General features: G+C 37.9%; 1 long non-coding RNA gene across 2 annotated transcripts; it reads right to left on the reverse strand.

Moving 5' to 3' along the window:
- Positions 1-2,982: 2,982 nt before the first annotated feature.
- LOC140329989 (uncharacterized) lies at positions 2,983-9,678 on the reverse strand. Of its 2 annotated transcripts, none has more exons than XR_011920551.1 (3): positions 9,472-9,678; positions 5,974-6,007; positions 2,983-3,496 (listed from the first exon to the last, which is right to left on the reverse strand). It is a non-coding gene; the product is annotated as an uncharacterized lncRNA (long non-coding RNA). The 2 variants fall into 2 exon arrangements; XR_011920552.1 differs by lacking the exon at positions 2,983-3,496 and adding an exon at positions 4,183-4,372.
- Positions 9,679-14,282: the final 4,604 nt, after the last annotated feature.

Here is a 14,282-nt window from a genome sequence, read left to right on the forward strand (position 1 = left end):
GACCGCCATAAGACTGGGGATCCTGCATGGACGGCAGATTAAAGGCAACAGCCCGCTCTTAAAATTCTGCTGCGGCAGAAGGCCGAAATATGAGCAGAGCAAAAAAAACACACACAGAGGCATTGATTACTCCAGTACCACAATTAGACACCATAGTTCAGAGAAGACGCCCTTTGAAGAGTCACCCAATATCCTCATACTAAACCTGAATATTTGCAATATGTTACCATACATTATATAGTGCTCTGAACTGTGCAATATGTCATTGTGTAAGGGATCTACACTGAAACATTTTTTGGAACAATATTAGCCCACTTCTTTGTAAAAAAATCCTTTAAAATATAACTTAATATATACAGTATATATAATACTGTAATATTAATATTATTAATATACATATTAAATACAAAGTGAAGTGTAAATTCAACCATGCTTGTGATTACACACCTTGTCTTACAGCATAGACTACAGAATGATACTACCTTCAGATACAGGTAAAGCAAATCTGTAAGCTTTTGTCTAACTCAAAGAACACCAATGTATTATAGTGCAGTTTACCAGTGCTTTGGTATGTCAGTTTTACTATTACTACATTATTATTTCCAGCCTTTTTCCCCCATGTTCACTTGGTGATTCTTTCAGTAATACATTTTCTTTACTAGGGTGAACATTTTTAAACACTACAGTGTATCCCCATAATGGCCCTGATTTATTAAGGTTCTTCAAGGCTGGAGAGGATACACTTTCATAAGTAAAGCTGGGTGATCAGGTTTGCTTGATCACCCAGCTTTACTGATGAAAGTGTATCTCCTACAGTCTTGGAGGGCATTATTAAAAAAGGCCCAATATGCTGTCACCCTAGTTCAGGACTAGTGTTGGAATACCTTCTTCTCTGCTCTGCTCATCCCAATATATATCTGTACTTTACAGACTGCACTAGGATCAATGCTAACTGATGGTCAGCAAATGCAGAGAGCACGGGAAGTCATTTTTTGCACTTATTGGACAGATATAACAAAACACATTCAATTATACATTTAACGAATGAAAAGGGGGGCATATGAGGGAATATCAGTGTTCGGGGTTTAATGTGATTTTTTTTAGATAGCAATGGGAAGGAATGGAGCTTCTATAAGGTTTGCATTGCTGTTCCCTAACAGGGAACACATTTTAGAAAGACTTTCTCTCACTTCTCCAGGACACAGTAACACAGGACAAATGTAAGGAAACTTTTATACCTGAACACAGTAGAAGAAAAATGTCTGGCTTTGGATATAGAGTACTTTAAATGACTTGCTGGTAGAGATAACCCAGGATCTCCAGGGTACCTCAGTACTTGTACAATATTAATCCAGGCACTGAAAACTTTACAATAAACCAGAGACTGGTATAATCTGGTATTTAGACCATCAGGGGGATGATTCGGAATACAGGGGTTATGTATCATGCTGAGTAAACCCTGATGACATATGTATATGTATATAAGAATAATTTGAATCCGCAAACCTATAAAACATGCTTTCAGTAAGTACAGCTTTTCTTAAGCTTTTTAACAGGGGAACCCCATGAAATAACTTCCAGGTCTTCAGGGAAGCTCTTCAATAATTATTATATCCACAGCTCACAGAAAATCAACCTCGGCCCAATGCCATTTACATTGCTGACCAGTAGGAAGTATGTCAGTCTTATAGATATCAAAGATCCTTGGTATCAGGTAAACTGACCCGAGAAGAACAAATTGCTCATTTGCCCAATAAACCACTAGCAACCTCTGAAAGAACCCTAGAGATCCATGGTTGAGAAACACTGCTCTAGTAGTAGTTAAAAACATTTGTCTGGATTTGATATGGAAGTGATGAAGAAGTTTAACAGCTTTTCAGGCAACTTCATAAGTTCTTCACTTGGAAGACTGCAAAACATCTTCAACGGTACAGTCCAGTTGAAATGACTAACTATTACTGGATTTAAAATGACCTGATAAATCAGAACCTTTACATACTTTCAGGTAAAAGTTACAATAATGATGAAGGATATGTACCTATGATTAGCATTGTATACATTTAATGCATCAGCTTACACAAAGTTGGGTTTTAATCTCAAAGTTCATTTTGTGTTGTTAGCTGTTAGTTTTAAAGTGAAGGGAAAGGTTTTGATGGAAGCTGTCATTTTTAGTTGCCCAGGTTGCTCATTTGTAGCAGCGACTTCTCATACAGCAAAGCTGAACAGCTATTTGGCTGTCCTATTAGCCTGGGAGTTTGATGATGGTGGCTTTCATTTGAGGCTTCCCAAGGAGGAAGAAGATGAAGAGTACTGCTTTTCAGGGGCAGTGTGTTGAAATGAAGCCCTATTGCAAAGCTCCTGTTGCTTTAGACACTCATTGGTGTGTTGGGTGACAGGTCCCTGCTGGCTGCTGTGGTTCATTCCACAGGCCTCTATATAATCCTGCTTTCAATAGGGACACATGGTCAACTAAAGAGACAACTGTGGCCAGAGGGAGATATGCAACCCAACACATCCAGGAAGCATGGGAAAATCAAGAAAATTAGGAAGAAGGATAAGTACAATATAACTAGCAATACTGAAAGTTAAACTAATCGGAATGTAAGCTATGTCTTTCGAATGAACAAAATTTGCCATTTGGTGATGAGTAGATAGACAGACCAACCTCCTTCTAATACCTACCTGTTCCTTTGTACGTTCTTGTGTCAGAGCCCTGATGAAAACTTGATACCTGTAAGTATAGGAAAGAAACTAATGTTCTTCCCCTGTTCCAAGATACATTACCCTGGGCTGATCGGCCCAGCCGCTACTCTTAGCACTGGCAATTGGGAAAGGGAAGATGGTTAACTCATTAACTCCATTTATCTTCAACATAAACTGACTCAGAGCTTTTACATGGATTGGAATCAACAAAGGAACATAGGAAGGATAAAAGTGAGAAATGGGTCTTTTAAAAGAACCACTTCATCTTGAATGGGCCTGAAGGGTGAAATCTGTTTTTTTATTTACTGCAGTTTACCTTTAGACACCCAGAAAATAATCATTTAAATAAGAGCACAACAAGTAAGAAATCTCCCGAGACTGGTAACCTAGCAAGAGGGTGGCGTGTTTTTGAAGAAGTCATGTAGGTTGGCGTGGGGTTCAAGTCAACTTTCAGCACAAGGGCCCCCTCATATTCGCCACTGGTGCTGACGTTCCTAATTCACATTAGTTTGTATGCAATTCAGCTGAGTGGGATATGTCTAGAAATGGAGACACGTTACAGTTGTTCCCTTTCCTCTGGCAGAAAAACATTCTCTGGCTGCGCTCTAATAGACGGAGACACACTGCTGGGCAGCTTGTAATCACAGAGCTTCATGTTTTCCCTCTGCTAGGGAAACACTGACTTTCCTGGGGAATGGCAAAGGTTTTGACAGCACATTCTTTATTTTCTGCTCAGCCAGTCAATGGTCAATACAGTCAGTTAGAATTTGACATGGTCAGATGGAAACAGAGCCTACAATGAAAAAAAAGAGAGAGAAGAAAAACTACAATTAGCCCTTTCACTGCCTTTATTTCTACCAAAAAGAAATCGCACAGATATTCGAAGTCCTGTACTGCCCTGTTATCTCAACACCGTGGCAGTCCTTCCTGCACGTCATGTGCTGACTGTTGTGTGAATATGTGAAATAATATGTGCTAAAACAGGAAAGGGCTGCAGAATGTTCAATGGCAATATTCGTATTATTTAACAAATCATTGCAAAGGGCAGCAATCATGTTAAATGTAGTTATCCATAGCAGCCAATCAGATCCCCAAAGAAGGCTGAAAGATGAATTCTGATTGGTCACTATAGGCTCTCTATATAAAACAGGGAATCAGACATTCCCTTAAACATTCTTTTATGGAAATCTTGCAGGCCCATGTGTTTCAATGGCAATAATTGATTCTTACCAGGGAATGTCCAATGACCTGTGATTTACTGCATTATGCATTTTGGTATATATGCAACTATACAAATGTATGGCTACAATAATACAGCCATTTCAAAAACCTCACCTGTTGTCCAGTCATTGAACCCACTAAAGCACTTCTCATTGACATCCTCATGCTTAGGAATTTACTAGACATTCATGATAACCCTTAAAAAAAGGGTGGAACATGGTAACATCTTGGAGATACCCACCTGTGGTTATGGATCTCCTCCATTGATTTTTGAACAGTCTTCTACAAAACTTTTTCCAAAGCTTTTTCTGAATCCTGGTACAAAGTGACTTATAGCACTTTTATTCTCCTCATTGGACACAACTGGAATTTCTGTGGTGGTGGAACAATGGTGGCAGAAGTAGAGCCAAACACCTTAATGTCTCCCTTACAAATGTGTAAAGAATTTCTAAAAATAAGGAAGGGGTGCAGCAGAACAAATAGTTAACTTACAGTTTTCATATGTTCTTTTGAAAAATAGAAAATAATAAAGTCTGTGTTTTATAGGCTGTGGGACCAGCATATTGGAAAAGCTGTAGCCAATTTGGAGAAAGTAGCATCCACACTTGACAGAAGTTCACTAGGGAAGTATGCAATCTAAAAGAAGTGAAGATGCCATCTACAATAGGGATGTATAATGGAGAGCTGCAAAGATTTCCGTCAGTAGGTGCAACTGAAAAGCTATAAATTAAAAAAAAAAATAGATGACAGAGTTGATGGGAAATACATTTATTTGTAAAGATGGCGCCTAACCAAGTTAAAGCTAATCTAAGACAAAAATGTAACATAATTGCAGCTTATCAGTCCTTGGATTTGATGGCTGTATTTCAGGCTTTTATCCCCATGACACATGGTCATGTAAGAGTAATATAATTCCTATGCAAAGGTGAGAACATTCACTTATTGTAATCTATCTATGGAGGATCATGATCTCCAGCCTTCATGATTTCTGAATCCTTAAATTCCATTTAGAATGGTTGGGGTGGGAGTAGCTGGATGACAGGAGAAAAAGAAGGAGAAGAAGACATTGGGGGGTACAGTAAGCACCCAAAAATTCAAATTTTTTAAAATTTTTACAAAGAATATTTTTCATCTATTTATTTTCTATATATTATTTGGGGGAGTTTATTAACAGAAAAATACATTTGCAGACTAATTTGTATAATACATATGCTATGAGAGCATGGTTTGGGTTTTGTTTGTTGATTGTTTGTTCACATTTTACAAGCTTGATATTCTATATTTGTGTTGCATTAAATATATAGAGTTGTAGATAAAACACCGTAGAGCAGCCATTTTGAATCAGGGTTCTGTGGAACCCTAAGGTTCCTCCAGGGATTGGTAGGGGTTCTTTGAGTTGTGGATGATTGACCTTCCATTTGCTGGATAATTCTAGAGCCAACACCACCTGATATTCCCAGCTGAATGGCACCGGAGTCTTAAAGGTGAAATTCAGACCACCACTGTATGTTGAAAATTCTTCCAGTTTGCCATTAATATATTGAGCATTTATCTCATTGACACCCAATTAATTATTTATAGCAATGGTTGCCCAAGACCTAAAAATAATGTAAAGAGTTCTCCTGGGGAAAAAAGGTTAAAAAGGCCACACTAGAGAACTCCAACTCCCTATTTTTTTAAGTCGCTCTATGGGCCCTATATATAATATAGGGAATCTGACATTCCCTGGTTGGAATCAATTACTGCCATTGAAACAAGTGGACCTGTAAAATTCCCACCAAGTCATGTCAGAGTCCCTGTCTATATATAGAGCCCTATGCTTTATAACTGTTAGGAATATCAGCCATTTACAGATGCATTGATTTTAATGTGTCAGTCGACTTTTACGCAAAATGAGCTGTAAATCACAGCGATTGTATAGCACTGCAAATCAGGAAGCAGAGAATTTATAATGAGCAAATGACGGCCCCCCATATATGTATATAATTACAAACTATAGACAAAAATAGGGTATTCAAAACATGAACAGGCATTGATAAGATTACTCACACTAAATTGATCTCTTTCATATATCTTTGTATAGCTGAAAAAGAAATAAGAAGAAATAATAAGAACCCCCCCTTAAAAACCCATATATTTTTTTAAAAGCAGATGTTATTTTAGCAGCAATAAAAAAAAGGTCACTTTTTTTCATAGAGATTGGGCACGCACATCAAAGAAACCCATACCAAGCTGTCCAAGGAAAAAAATGTAGAAAAAAAGTGAATGCGGATGCTATTGTTCTGTCATCTCCATTAAGGTAGTATGGTGCAGGCAGGTGTTAGCTTTAATTTCTTTTTACCTGGGATTCAGGTATTGAGGAAGAATTCGCTGCCAATTACCTCCATAATTACACGGTGCTGGGTGACAAAATAGGATTGGCTCTCATGAAAAGTATGTGTGATTAAGTGAATAAAGGGAAAATTTGCAGGGTGTGTGAGGGAGGCACGGCTCCCACTATTAAATACAAAGATGTTTGCTGCTCTAAAGCCAGGCTAATAGCCTTTTTCTCTCTCTGATCATCTGAGTAAAATAATTCCGCCAGCTGTTTGTGTGCTTCGCAGCCAACTTCCAGCTAAGGCCCCCTCTTTGTTCTCGTGCTTCCAGGCTCAATTATTACTACCATTACACCTTCTATGCCCCTGATCCGAGCTCTGCAAAAATGTGCAGGGAAACAGAATTGTACTCCATACACCTTAATTAATGAATGCAAAAAAAAAAAAGATTTCACTGAGCGGCTAACAAAAAGATCTTTTTTGCTATTAAGCTGTGATTAAAGCACGCCTCTGCTATCGCAAAGTAAAAGTGTCATTGACAAGTGTGGTCAAGATAAAAATCATTAGTAAACATTATATCAGATTATATCCACTTGGCATTTCTTTGTTCAGAATGTGAAATCCAACAGTTAGGATTTCACCTTCTTGCTGCCATGGACATACATGAATGCCCACGTCCCTTTTGTGCAAGCTCCACCGCATGTATTATAATTAAAAAAATTAATATAATTATTAGAAAAAAAAGGCAAAAAAAGTTCTGTTTTCTATGCAGCGCTAATTTAAGCTATACAGACCACAAAACAAGATGGTTTTTATTATGTTTCCTAAATTGTAAAGAGTTGGGTACTTCTTCAATATAGCCTATGCCACCTATAGTTCACTGGTGGAATTTTCCACAAATACCCAGGAAAAAAGAAAATTTTCATACAACATGTAGAATTTGAGATTTGGTGTTGCTCCCTTAAAACTTGTTATTTTATATAAAAGGGTAAATAACCCTTTACCTACATCACGTATCCCAGGGGGCTTCGGACTGCTTCTTCTGCACATTCCCAAAGGGCTTTTCCCTGCAATGTAAAAAAAAAAGTTCCTATCTCACGCATGTGCAGTGATATCGGCACTCTTTTTTTTTCATTTACAGTAGGATACGTCACCTGATCTCACGCATGTGTAGTGCGAGATTGGGTGATGTAGGCAGAAGACGAAACAGATCTGGTGATGTAGGCAGAAGAAGGAAGGGATCGGGTGATGTAGGCAGAAGAAGGAAGAGATCTGGTGATGTAGGCAGAAGGAGGAAGAGATCGGGTGATGTAGGCAGAAGAAAGAAGAAATAGGGTGACGTAGGCAGAAGAAGGAGAAGATCAGGTGATGTAGGCAGAAGAAGGAAGAGATAGGGTGACGTAGGCAGAAAAAAGGAAGAGATCTGGTGATGAAGGCAGAAGGAAAAGATCGGGTGACATAGGCAGAAGAAGGAAGGGATCTGGTGATGTAGGCAGAGGAAGGAAGAGATCGGGTGATGTAGGCAGAAGAAGGAAGAGATCTGGTGATGTAGGCAGAAGAAGGAAGAAATAGGGTGACGTAGGCAGAAGAAGGAGAAGATCAGGTGATGTAGGCAGAAGAAGGAAGAGATAGGGTGATGTAGGCAGAAGAAGGAAGAGATAGGGTGATGTAGGCAGAAGAAGGAAGAGATCTGGTGATGTATGCAGAAGAAGGAAGAGATCGGGTGATGTAGGCAGAAGAAGGAAGAGATCTGGTGTGATGTAGGCAGAAGAAGGAAGAGATCTGGTGATGTATGCAGAAGAAGGAAGAGATCGGGTGATGTAGGCAGAAGAAGGAAGAGATCTGGTGATGAAGGCAGAAGAAGGAAAAGATCGGGTGACGTAGGCAGAAGAAGGAAGAGATCTGGTGACGTAGGCAGAAAAAAAAGGATATCGGGTGATGTAGGCAGAAGAAGGAAGAGATCTGGTGATGTAGGCAGAAGAATGAAGAGATCTGGTGATGTAGGCAGAAGAAGGAAGAGATCTGGTGACGTAGGGCGAAGAAGGAAGAGATCGGGTGATGTAGGCAGAAGAAGGAAGGGAGGTGCCCAGCATTTCCTCTGCACTGGGACCAAGAAAGAGTCCAGCATGGCTCAGGACGGAATCAAGGCCAGGTATGGAGGGTTTGCAGAAGTAAAGGTAAATTGTATTTTTTTTATTCTACTGAAATAATCCAGATATGATTAAAAAAAAAACCCTGCATCTCCCATTCCTAGTTTCTATATCAAGTACCAATGTACTGAATAGGCTGGGTTTGTTTTTGGCTAAGATTGCATGGGGCACAATGATTAGTGTGGTCCCGGACTTACCCCAGCAGCACTTCATGTCAACATAGTCAATAATACACAGTCAATATTTAATGAGGTAAAGGATTAACAAGGATTGAAAGATTATGGATCAGTTGATGAGAAAAGGGCTAGATTATGTTGAACATTCAGTCAGGAAATAGGGTGGGCTTGTTTGCTGCAGCTTCCAATGGACACGTGAGAATATCACAGTGAAATTCTGTGCAAAACTGAAGGTAAGGCTGGATCTCCGCTTTAAATACCAAACTATACAAGGGAAATAATATAAAAGACACTCCTCTCTCAGGTCACTACTGTCCTGTAATAACATAGGGGTCAACATAGGGGTTGACACAAGGGTGAAAGGAAAAGGTAAATGTTGACTGTTTTTTACAGCCATTTTTATTTTACTTTTGTGTCTGGATAACTTTTAAAATGAAAACCTTTATTTCACAAATGCCTTTTTTTCTTGAGAATTATTTCTCCCACTCCATCTGTAACGGTTCCTTTTTCTGTTCTCCTCCAATCACCCTTCATGTAATGTCACGGTGATTGCCACTATGAAGCTCACAGCTAGGTAAACTCCCTGACAATCTCACACATTGATTGATCAGCTGACAGTATACATATATTTGGAACACGTTGAACATTTAAGGGCAAATTCATAAAGCAGTTAATCTGACAATCACAAAACATTCTCTTCAGATTATTTCCTTTTTGAAAATGATTAATTAACAAGCAGAATAATTTTTTATCATAACGACAGGGACACTTTAATCAATGTTGCATATCTTTACCAGCATGCAACTGACTATCAGGACAGGTAAGGTATTGTGTCATTTGATTCATAATATTTTCAGGAAGAATGACACAATTCGGATTTTGATTTGACTTTTTAAATCTGCTCACCTGTACACAGACAGCAAAACACTTCAATCCCGTTAAACTCAACATGTCTTTCTTTGCGTACTGGGCTAAATGACCAAATACATTTTCATCCAGGAAAGTTTCATATAAGGCACTCTTGTATTCATCCCTGTCTACAGCACAAGGTAAATGGCAGAAAAAATGTTTTTGGTTTTCCCTTGTACCAGTGTGTAGAGCTGTAGAAGGAACTTGTGGTGAGGAAAGTTATGTTAATATCAGATAACAGTTCTATGGTGTGGGTAGTGAATTATGTACTCCCTTACTCAAGGCCAGGGCTGGTAAGCCTGCGAAGGTGGATGGCTTTGTGGTTTGGAAAAGTAACTTTGTTTTAAGGCCACGTCCTGTGTTGGAAGCCTAAAACCCAATACTCACATTATCTCATTTCAGTTTAAAGTTACAAGATTCAGGAAATGAACTTTCCTGGGAAGTGTCACAACTTTCATTTTTTCTAATTTACAGGCAGGCCTTCCTGCTAAAACCTATATAAAGGACTTAGAGGAAGTGTGTCTTGGTATGGACGGTTGAGAGGTGAAGTTGCCCAATCAAGCAAATAAATTACAGATAACTTCGCAAAAAACGTATATATATATCAGCTATTACTAGTGATTGACATATGGTAAAAATATCATAAGGGTACATAGCAGAACAGATGATTAAAAGATAAAATATGTGTATGGTGGCCAGATTGTGGTCCTGACTGATTCTGTACCCAGTGCTCCCAGTTATGGGGTAGCATGTGACCAGGTCAAGGTACTAGACTGCAGCATTGTCAAATACCCAAGAAAGTGATGTCAAAAGTAGACTATTTCTGTATCACTGTTGTACATAGTTTCCTAAAAAACTACATGAGTAGAACAGATGATTGAAGCAATAGGCCTGATTTACAAACACTATCATGTATACTTGGGTGATACAGCAAACCTGGAATAGATCTGGTCCAGGATTACAAACAATTGTCAAATTGTAATGTAAACAGGTAGTCCCCGGGTTACATACAAGATAAGGACTGTAGGTTTGTTCTTAAGTTGAATTAGTATGTTGGAACAGGTACATTATTTTAATAAATGCAATTAGGACAGATGTTTGTCTCAACATAATATTAGGTAGTGTGGTGTCAGTTACTGTACAAAATCCTCACTGTAAGTTAATCACAAACAAGAAAAAAAAAAAAACCTTTATGGAGCCTAGACATTCATTAACTTCTGGAGCAAGCTGTGCTTTGTTTTGCAAAAAGAAACAACTGCAGAGTTTGACTTGGTCATTAAATAGTTATAACCAAAAGACTTCTTCTGCAAGTCATCAAGCCTCCACCCTGCACACCACGGTGTAGGGAAGCCCGTTCATATCTAGGAGTCATCCGTCTGTTGGATGTCCTTTACTTGGGGACTGACTACCTGTAATAACAAAATATTTTAAGAAATCCATTCCAGGTTTGCTGAATCACCCAGAGTCTCCCATTATAGTTTTTCTTCTCCAGTCTTGCCAGCCCAGCGCATCTAATCCTTGCTGAGGCACAAAAATACAATAAAAAAGACATAAAAAGGCATAAAAAAGACGCAATATGGCTTTAAAATACAACTGAACTCTTTTATTATATTTATTTTATTTTATATTTTTACATATTTTCCCCCATACCATAGTGCTGTCCATAATGTCTGATATTTTCACCTTCAGCCCCAATCCAGCCATCTGTGTGGCTCCAAAAATGGCTTTTGCAAGCTGTGTACCCCTATTCATTCCTATGGGAAAGTTAAATTTGTGGCAGCATAAAGTGGTAACTCTGAGTATTGCAGTCCCATAGAAATAAAGGGGCCTGTGGCAAGCATTAGCAGTATTAGGTCTTAGGGATTACTGTATTTTTTTCCAACCATAAAATGGTTTACATGTTCCCCTTTGGAAAAATATTCAATATTTTCTGAACTGATTTCAGAGCTACATCTGCTGGCATAATCTGATATGCTGTAACCCACAGTTTCCTTTTGGCTAGAACCCATGTCATGATCCTTCAAGGAATCCTATACCCAAGCACTGGAACTCCCTAAGAGATATCATGTAATTGTAGGATAATCTGTAAAAAAATAAAAAAAATAGTTGAATAAACACAAACACTGAATAAATTAATTTAACAATATTTTTATTTTTTTTTTAACATTTCTTTTACATTTTTTTATCCGTATGTTTTCAGTCGAATCTTGTTTTTTTAGGGTCGGGTCTATCCGAATTCGAACAGCCATATTCGGGTCGAATATAGGGACAACCCGAATTCAAACACCAACACTAGTCCGATTAACCCTTATGTTTTTTTTACTATGGGTAAGGAGTCAGCAGGTCGGCAGGAGGAATAACTTGGGATAACTTTGGGATAACTTTATAGTAGTCCATCCAAAAAAAGCAAAAATAAATACAGTGAAATCTAGGGGACATGTTCCTGACTTCTAGGATTCCCTCCTACATGAGAGTGCTATCACTCTTACTTTTGCAATTTGGGAAGCCGGCACCTACGGGAAAAAGAAAAATTGCAATTATAAGGATTATATATTTTTTAAGTGCTTATGAAGTTCTTTATTTAAATGGGGTTGTGATTTATACCCTGCATTTTCATGCCATTAGACCCATGTAAAAGAATTCATATTGGAAGGGCCTACGTGTGAATACATTTCCTCCTGTATGAGCGTTTAAGTCGTGAACTGCTCTCCTATTACACGCAAATAAATGAAAGTTATAACTATTTCTATTTTTATGTCTTCCCTTAAAAAACATATTTTACATAACACCTGAGTTCATCTTCTGTGGAATATTTGAAATAGCCTGGAGTCCTTCTTTAAATGTTTGTGCATCTAAAAGGCTTAATAAAATTCATAACTGTTACATTATCCATCACATTAATTTTTATTGCTTTCTATTTCAAGAGTTACATTTTCGAGTTATATTTTTTTTTTTAGAGAACGTTGTATATCATCTGAAGAACCTGTGTACACAATCCATTGTATTGCTACGATCCCCAGGTACCTAGGTCTTGGTCTCTTCCAAGTGTTTAAGTTCCAGACATAATGAGCACATGACAGACATGACACGATTACTTCATCGACTTTTAAAGCTGAGTGCAGGAAGTAAGATTTTAAAGATGATTGAGTGGAGGCATGGAGTGTCCATGCTGATGTCGGGCACGGTATCATCAAAAGGCTAACAACTCTTGTTGAGAAAGATCTGAAGAAATGAGATAATGATTGGGAACCTGCATGATCTTCCTGTATATATCCCCAGATGAACCCTTGTATTGATGACTGATGTATATCCATTATACGGAAATTGTTCACCATCTCTCAGCGTCTTCTGACACTTAGGATGTGGTTATGTGTTATACCAGTATTTAGGTATTAGGTAGAAATAATGGTGCATTCCAGTAATGAAAGGATAACATTATTTTATACAAGCTTCACTGAGAACGAGTCTAGATCAGATTGAAGAAACTCCCAACTTGTCACCATTGGTGTTGTTGAGTTCCTTTGGTCCCCAACAATAGAAACATCAACTTGTAATGTAATGTAATTACATCAAATGCATGTCATCAAATGTAATTTTTTTAGTCCTCAACATATAAAATCAACTCCATTTGGTCCCTAATAATGTAAACATCAACTCCATGTAATTCATTTGGTCCCCAACATATAACATCAACTTCATGCAATTTTTTTTTGTTCCCATATAAACTCAATGTCTTCTCATAGCAATGCCCAACAAATATAAAGGTGAGTCTATTACCAATCAGTGCTTCAAGATGATCTGAGTTTTATCAAGCACAACTCAGATATAAAAAGCTTTCTCTGGAAAAGCCCAGCAGGTTTGGGATTTAATTCTATGCAACCTTCCTCTCTTTTGTGGACTCAGATAGCAGGTGATGCTGAAGCAAGAATAGCTATTAGCCTGTTGTCCGGCAGGCTCATTTGTAAAGCAATTTAAGAGTTATAGATACTAAAAGGATTGGGGGCAGATCAGGAACTGGAAAATGAAAGCAATGAGAATAATCAAACATAATGTCTTCTATGGAACTTAGAATTATCTGAGGGCAGTTGTGGTCATTACCTCCCCTGTTCCATGTCTTTAAAATCTATAGTGAGGTGGGCTACTGTAATACCATGGTTAGTGGCCATAGATTAGAAGTTGCCCATTAAGAAAAGTTTTGCATTTCCTCAGTGGAGAAAATATACAATCTCTCCCCCTTCATGTATTTTTGGTACCCCAGGAACCAGACAAATAGTGTCACTTGCATGAGTAGCCCTATGCAAATATTTTAGAATGTTATTGCACATGACTTTTGAAGGATTGTGCTTTAGGTGAATAGAAGGCAATTTAAAGGTAAGATGTGACATTGAAGTAGAAACATGTTACAGGTCAATGACCCTAAAACACAGAGACCAACAGAATATTTGTTTTAGGGTCTTTAACACTCAATAAAGTACTGCACAAACATAGAGCATAGAGTTTCTGTGTAATTTGTTCCCAGATTGAATGTTAGCACAAATCAATATTTATTTCCCGAAATTTAGCCAATCAGTTAAAACCTTAACATCTTTATTTGAAAAAGTGATAATAAAATTTTTTGGATAACTTGTTGCATGTGTATGGGTCCGTTTATAACTGTTTTCTCAATATATGCACACAACCTTCACCCAAGAGCCACAAGATCCAAACACTTCATCGAAAGCTTTCTAAAATTCAAAACATTTAAAGTTGGTTATTACCTAAAAACAGGTTCCAATAACTGAGTTTATGAATTTTTTAATTGATGGATA

This window comes from Pyxicephalus adspersus, chromosome 4 (assembly GCF_032062135.1).
Source record: "Pyxicephalus adspersus chromosome 4, UCB_Pads_2.0, whole genome shotgun sequence".
Lineage (NCBI taxonomy): Eukaryota > Metazoa > Chordata > Amphibia > Anura > Pyxicephalidae > Pyxicephalus > Pyxicephalus adspersus.